This window comes from Cynocephalus volans, chromosome 3 (assembly GCF_027409185.1).
Source record: "Cynocephalus volans isolate mCynVol1 chromosome 3, mCynVol1.pri, whole genome shotgun sequence".
Taxonomy (NCBI): domain Eukaryota; kingdom Metazoa; phylum Chordata; class Mammalia; order Dermoptera; family Cynocephalidae; genus Cynocephalus; species Cynocephalus volans.
Window position 1 is genome coordinate 181,127,043 of NC_084462.1, and position 8,322 is coordinate 181,135,364.

Genomic DNA, 8,322 nt, shown 5'->3' on the forward strand with positions numbered 1-8,322 from the left:
CCACTTAAACTTGCATTGATATTAATTTACTGTCCTGTGGTTGATTCTCGAATTGGGGGAACTTCCTGTGGGGACCAGAACTTGAACTCTGAGTTTAAACTAAATTGTTGCTTTGCTGCTAATTCTCAAACTGGGGAAAGCTTTTTGTGCAGACTGGATTTTAATTATTGGCCTTCTAGTTACTTCTGGGTCTTGTGAGGTCACTACAGACTGTGTGGAAATTCCAGCCTGGGGCTGAGTCTTTCCTGCAAACTGTGTCCTCTGCAATTCTATCACCCTGACCTGTCTCTACTGAATGGCACCCATGCTAATAAGAAGGGAGATCAGCTGCCCGCACTGTGTCCCAATACTCCCCTGGTCGGTCAACTTCCACCCTGGCATGCCAAACATTTCCCATGGGGAAAGCCATGCACAAATCCCTCATAAAGACTCATCAACCTCTGGGTCGTTCTTTCCACCCATCAGCTGCAGCCCCTCACTCCTATGCAGGTCCAGGGGAACTTTCCCAGTGGTTTTGCTGGCCTGGGAAGCCCTCTTCTCCCCTGCGTACTCTGAGTAGCTTCACACAAAGGGTGCTGCTGAGAATTTGCCATCTCCTGGTAGCCAGTCTGTGTACCAGCAGCTACTCCTCACCTTCCGCCACAATAGCTAAGAAGCAGCTGGGGCTTGGGATGGTCAGAGTGGTCCCTCCTCCCTCTTGCCACAGCCTCTCATGCCTTCACAGACTCCACAGGTCTCTCCTCCTCTTCTCCTGAGCTCCAGTGATCCCAGAATGGCAGTGTTTGCTTTTTTAATAGTTGGAAATTGATTGTCTGTGGGGGAAGCAATGCTGGGGATTGTCTATTCCACTATCTTGATAATGTCACCCATGATATATATCTTAAGGGTTATATTAAGAGTATTAGCCCTTCATCAGTTAATATGCCTAAGCACATTCTCAGTATCTGAGTCCTAAAGAGATTTTAAAAGTTGTTGCCCCTGGAAGTTATTAGTTTATTAGTATGATTTGTATACACATACACACATATACGTATATATTCATATATGTGTGTGTATGCACACACATATATGCATACGCACACCTGTGTCTAGCCATTTTATAAATTTTGCAAGCTGTCAAATAACCGCAGCATGCCTGGGATTAACCATACCTGCTCTGAAACTGAAGAGGATTCTTATGGACAACTTTACCTATAGACTCCTCCACTTAGACAAGTGGACCATAAGCACCACCACTGAAAGAGAAAACCCTCATTTGTTAGTCTGTCTCTCTGTCAGCTGCAGAATGCAGAGTGCTATGGAGGACAGAAAATATGGACCTCAGAGGCTATTCCTCTCGGGCACCACAGGCTCTGCCAGCCCCAAGGGCCATTGGGATATGGGAGAAAGACTTTCTTCCTCTTCTTACTGGTGGGAATGGGAATCCATGCATCCAGAGCAAGCCAGTTCCCTAGATCCACCTGGCAGGTGGTTTCTGGTACCAGGCCAGTCAGATTAATTCACCACTGTGATGGTCAATCTTATGTGTCAACTTGACCAAGTCACAGAGTGCCCAGACATTTGCCCAAACATTGTTCTGGGTGTTTCTGTGAGGGTGTCTCTGGATGAGATTTACAAGTCACTCAGGACCCCCCTCCCCACCCCAGGGAGAGCATTAATCCATTCATGAGGGACCTGCCCCCATGACTCAAATAGTTCCCAACACTGCCACATTGGGGATCAGATTTCCACATGAGTTTTGGTGGGGACAAGTCCAAACTCTATCAGGTGGAAAATGATAAACTAATTCTGAAATGCATATGAAAATGCAAAAGACCAATGCTCAACCTCATTGAGGCTTAGTCCCCACTGTAACTGTTGAAGGTGGGAAATGATATTATGGTAATTGAAAGGTGGGGGCCGTGGAGATGTGATTAGATTATAGGACCATGCTATCGTGAATGGATTAATAATGGTAGTCAGGGGTGTGATTCTGAGGGCTTTAAAAGAAAGCACATGAGAGGTTAGTCTCTCTCTCTCTGCCATTTTCTGCCATGTGGGACCCCTGGGTCACCATCACCACCACCAAGACCCTCACCAGATGTGATCCCTGGACTTTGGACTTCCCAGCCTCAAACTGTAAGCAATAAATTTTGTTTTATTATAAATTACACAGTTTCAGGTATTTTGTCATAAGCAATAGAAACAGACTAATACAGAAAATTGGTACCAGAGAAGTGGGGTGTTGCTTATAATAAATACTTGAAAATGTGGAAGTGGCTTTGGAACTGGGTGTTGAGGAGAGCCTGGAAGAATTTGGAGGAGCGGCTAGAAAAAGCCCAGCTGCTGGTGGGAGTTTAGAAGACAAGAAGACCAGGGAAAGTTTGGAACTTTTTAGAGACTGGTTACATGGTGGTGAGCAGAATGTTGATAGAAATATGGACAATAAAGGCCATTCTGAGAAGATCTCAGATGTAAATGAGGAGCTTTTTGGAAACTAGGGCAAAGATCACCCTTGCTATGAACTGGCAAGGAACTTGGCTGCATTGTGTCCATGCCCTAGGACTTTGTTGAAGTTGGAACTTAAGAGTTGTGAACCAGAGTGTCTGGTGAAAGAAACTTCTAAGCAGGAAAGTATTAAGGAAGCTGCATGGCTGCTTCTAACAGCCTACGCTGAGTCACGGCAGCAAAGGCATGATATAAAGCCAAAATTTGAAAGGTAAGCAAAGCGTAAAGATTTGGAAAATTTGCCATGTGGTAGAGCAGCAGAGACCATTTTCAGGAGAAAAATGCAATGATGATAAGAAGGTTAGTAGAAAAGAGAGGGATTATCAAGAGAAGGGGAAAGAGGCCCTGAAGGCACTGCAGAAGCCTCTAGGGCCAACACTTCCATTTCAGGGCCAAAAGCCTAGGGAGACAAAATGGTCTTGGGGAACAGGCCTGAGGAGCCCTTCACAGGCTTGCTGCCCAGGACCACCTCGGGAAGCTGCTTCCAGCACCAGCACCCGCACCCCAGCTGATGTGGCTGCTATAGTCATGGCTAAATTGGCCCCAGATGTGGCTGGACCCACAGCTTTAAAAAATATAAGCCAGAAGCCTTTGCGGTGTCCAGATGGTGTTAAGTAGGCTTGCAGAATGCCAAAGCTGCGAAGGCTGGGGAGCCTCCACTCAGATTTCAAAGGATGTATGGAAAAGTCTGGAGGCCCAGAAAGAGATTTGTTGCAGGGGTGGAGTCACCACATAGAGCCTTTGCTAGAGCAATGCAGAGCGGTGGAAACATGGGGTCAGATTTGCAGTAGAAAAACCCCAACAGTGCCACGCCAGTGGAACCGTGGGAGCAGGACCATCATGGAGACCCCAGACCACTAGAGCTAACAGCATGCGATGCCAGCCTGCAAGAGCTGAAGTGTGGCCTCAGACCAGGAAAGCCATAGAAATGGAGCTGCCCAGGGACTTGGGGACCCAACCCCGACATCAGTGCACAGAAGACATCAAGCATGGAGTCAAGGTACATGATTCACCAGCTCCGAGGTTTAATGCCTGCCCTGCTGGGTTTCAGGCTTGCTTAGGACCTGTTACCCCTTTCTTTTGGCCTGTTTCTCCCTTTTTGGATAGGAATGTGTACCCTACGTTTGTCCCATCGTTGTATCTTGGAAGTAGGTAACTCATTCTGATTTCATAGGTGGACTTGAGAGTTTGGACCTTCTGAGGTGAAACAAGTTAAGACTTTGGGGTTGGGTGAATGTATTTACCTGTGAGAAGGACATGAGTTTTGGGGGGTCAGGGGCAGAATGTTGTAAATTAGATCCCACCCAACCGCCATTGAGGCTTAATCCCCACTGTAACTGTTAAGGGTGGGAAATCCTATGATGGTAATTGAAAAGTGGGGCCTCGAAGACTTGTTTAGACTGTAGGACCATGCCGTAGAGAATAGATTAATAATGGTGGTCGGGGCTGTGGTTCTGAGGGCTTTAAAAGAAAGCATATGAGAGGTTAGTCTCTCTCTGCTCTGCCATTTTCTGCCACGTGAGAACGCTGGTCACCGTTGCCACCACCAACACCCTCACCAGATGTGTTCCCTGGACTTTGGACTTCCCAGCCTCATACTATAAGCAATAAATTTTGTTTTTTTATAAATTACCCAGTTCCACATATTTTGTTAGAAGCAACAGAAACAGGCTCATATAGCCAAGAGTAACCAATGCATTCTTGAAGGAAGAGAACTCAGAGGAAGAGGAGAGGAAAACGGGAGGTAATTAGGACACTGTGATATGGGTGGAAAGACAGAAAAATAAACTTTAAAAAAGGGTTTAGAAACAGATCCACACATATTATCACCTGATTTATGACAAGGTGACCCAGAAGAGCACCGGCAATCTCATGGCCTTATCAATAAATGGTGAATTGAATATTGGGGGGGGGGGGATTATCTTATCCCCTAACCCAAATCATGCACAACAACCAAGTCCAGACAGATTGCAGACCCAAATGTTCAAATAAAGCTTTTTTTAAAAAAAATAGATTTTCTCTACTTGTTTTTCTGTTTTCAGTTTAATTGGTTCCTACTCTTACATTTGTCATTTCCTTCTCTCTGTTTGCTTTGGATTTATCTTGCTCTTTTTCTAGTGTCGTATAGAAGCTTCGATTGTTGCCGTCAGACGTTTGCTTCTAAACAGGACTTTAACGCTATAAACGCTCAGAGGGGGAAGCGTCACGTCTGAAAATTTCAAACGGTTCAGGGAAAATGTGCAAATGTAAAAAGAGTAAGAAAGAACAAACGAGGCAAAATGTGGCAAAAATGGAACAAGCGTGAAGAACCGTGAGAGGACATTCGGGCATTCCATTTCCCTGTGGCTTTGGACACTTTTGTCCCGTGCCCGGTCATCAGGACGTGGCTGTGCTTAGTCGGTCACAGCTGTCTGACGGGCATCCACGGCGTCCGGCCTCACCGCAGGGCGAGCCGGAGCCGGGGCTCGGGGGGGCCTCGGGCTCGGTCCCCAGTGCAGGGTCGACCCGACGCCTGGTCCCCGCGATCTGCACCCCACAGGCGCGACACTCGCCCCGTCAGTGCAGGAGCTCAGGTGGCCCCAGAAACCCGGGCGCAGATACGGCCCTCGGCCCATAGGGGGCGCTGTCTGTGCCGTGTCTCCTCTGGCGGCGCTGGCCCTGCCCTCAGTCGCCCTGGTGCCATCGGTCCCCGGGCCCCGTCTGCGCCCCCCTCCACCTCCGCCCGGCCTTGCAGGGCGGCTGCCACCTCGGTCCCGCCCGCGGGCCCCGGAGCGGAAGGCCGAGGTGGGGTGGCGCGGCAGGCCCCTCGGTGCAGGACTGACATTCCCCGGAGCGTGTGCGCAGGAAGCAGCAGCACGACACAGGGCCACCTGCTCCTCCACCGTTAGCTGCGTTAGGGAAGCACGTGGTGCACGGTCCCGCGTGGGCGTGCCCTGGAAACGCGACAGCCTTGTCACAGCGTCTGGGGCCCCAGCCCGGCTCCAGCCCCCCGCAGCCCCTGCCAAGTGCGGCCCGTGTCCCTACCCAGCCTGGTTCGCGGCCCTGAGGGCGGGGAGAAGGGGCCGTCCACGGTTCCCGCCCCTAACACCCTTGCAGAGGACCCGGAGGAAGCCTGAAACCAAGAGAGGAGGCTCCGGCAAAAGCAGAGGGCGCAGGAGGGGACAGCAGGACCAACAGCCTGTGGGGCAGGGGACTTGACGGCTTACAGGGACTGGAGCGAGGCCGGGCCGGAGTCCAGTGGCCCCCACTCTCCCTGCGGTTCTGTATTCCCCACCTCCAGGGCACTCCCAGGGCCTCGGACTCGCTACCCCCAGAGCCTGGCCAGGGTCCCTCTGCGCCCCCTGGCCTCCTGCCAGCCCTCCCCTCCCCGAGACTCAAGTCAGCATCTCCCGCACGGCCTCCCTCCTCCCGTCCTTCCTGTGCCCCGTCTGTCCTTCTCACCATTGTGCCCGGGGTCGTCAGGTCCACAATCCCATACCCGCAGTCCGAAACCCAAAGGCTCTGAAAATCAGCAGTGGGTTCCAAGTTTGGCACCAAAACTCATCTTGCAGCAAAACCTGACCTCACGTGAGACTGTTCACGGTCGTTCTTGGCCCCACCTAGTGCAACAGTCGCATGTTTGGCTGCTGAGATACTGTCAGCCAGGTGCCGCCTGGCCTCTGCGCGGGGTTTAATTACGTGGTTCACACAGGCACCCCGGGTGGGGCCTCAGGACAAACTTGCCCAATTGGAAGGAGGACTCCTTTACACCAGGCACCACGCTAGGCCTCGATAATCATCCTCTGGTTTCATCTTAATGACCCTCTGGTATAGATGCCAATTTATTGCCGGTTCACAGATCGGGACACTGAGGCACAGAAAAGGTGAGTCACATGTCCAAGGTCACACGTGGTCTGGCAGCTTGGGGCAAAGGGCTGGGCGGGTGGAGCCCCGACTCGTATCCAAGGCCCTGGCTGCAGTAATAGGAAGTGGGCACGCCACCCGCGGTCCCCTCTCGCGTGGCCTGAGCAGCTCCCATGCTGCACGAGGGGTCGTGATCACTGTGTTAGTCAGGATTCTCCAGAAAAAGGAGATTTATTATGGGAATTGGCTCACACTGTGATGCTGTAAGACACACACACACACGCACACGCACACACACACACAGAGCAGAACCTGCTGTCTCCAAGGCCCCGTAACCACTTGCAGTCCCTAGCCCAGCTGCAGCAAGGACCAGCTTTGTTACTCAGCCAGTGAAGGTCCCTCTCAAGACATCTGGGACAGGAGCTAGTTCTGAAGAGTCCAGATCCTGGTGGGAGTGAACAGTCCTGTCCAATCAAATCTTCCTCTTTCCTCACAAGGCTGCCTACTGCTGGGGCCACGGGGCTGAACTGGTGAAGGAGGACCCGCGAGCAATTCACCACCAGCAGCAGCCTGTGAGTCCCTGAGCCACGCGTGAAAAAAATAGCCAGCTGGGCACGATCTAGGGTGCGATGGTAGATTTTGACCACCAGATGGCAATCAGTGATCACCTTTGCTTTTGGTATCTCATGCAGCAGAAAACTTGCAGATCACTCAGCGCATACAGTATACAGCCACAGTTGCAGGGACGTTTCCTGTATTAATTTACTAATCCTCACAACCAATCCATGAGGTATTACTTGTTGCCATTTTACAGAGGAGGCATCTGAGGATCAACCCAGGCCTTGTCTCCAGAGGCTGCACTCTGCCCCCACTAAGCTGCTTCCTGTTTGTATGATATCTCACGCATTTAAATTCATGTTTTAGCAAATTCTCTCCCTGTATAAGATGCCAAACTTGAACTTTAACTGCTAAGGGCAAGCATGATGCAGCACAGAGAAAGGTCCACTGTGCTGTGGGGTACACAGTAGTGCCCTCCAGGCTCCCTCATCCCCATAGTGCTCACAGGCTCCTGATACCAGGGGTGGCCATCCTGTACCACCCCAAGCTACCATGCAGGCCATTTCAGGGGGAGAACTTGCCCAGGAACTCAGCCTCTGCGCTGTTAATATGCATTTCCCAGGGTCGGCCCAGAGAGGGGACTCAGCAAATGCATAAGTGTAGGTATTGTCCAGGTAACAGGAGGTCCTGGGCCAGATCCGAAAACTGCTGTAGGGGCCTCAGCTGAGGAGGGGCCACATAGCGCCAAAGAGCCCTCCCTGTTCACCCAAATATGGCAGATTCAGAGGGTCCTGGAGACCCAGCCCTGAGAAGACCCCAGCCCCAGAGGGCAGGGCCACGTCCACATCCTCCAGTTTTGCAAAGTCCCGACCCAGAGCGGTGCTCCATGAATACTCAGAGGGAAGGAGGAGGGAGAGAAGGAAGAATGGACAGACGGAGTCCCAGACAGAGCGCAGCAGGTGCACAGACCAGCAAGTTCCATTTGGGGACCTGCAAGTGGCTCCAGGGAGCTAGCACAGAGCGTGCAAGTGCTTGCTGAGGACGATGAGACTGTGGACGGCAAAGGGCCCTCCGTGTAAGCTTTGGGAAGGAGCCTGGGTTTCACCCTGTAGCCGTGGTGTGCTTGTCCCAGCTGACTTACATTTTCGGGTATTTTGCAGATCGGTTTTTAAGCACAGCCACTATTAAAAATTAAATTATATTAAAAACAAAGGTAATAAATACCCCAAGATTAGTCACTTTCTTATTACTTTACCATGCTTTATTATCCCTGCTGTTGAGATTACTTCCATCTGTTGTATAGTGGAAATCTCATCTAACAAGGTGCTACTGTGTATCTCTCCCCACCCTCCCACGTTCAGTGACTTCAGACTGGTGGTTTGAAACTGGCCATGGTGGGCATATTTACACCACAGAAACTGACAAATGCTGCAA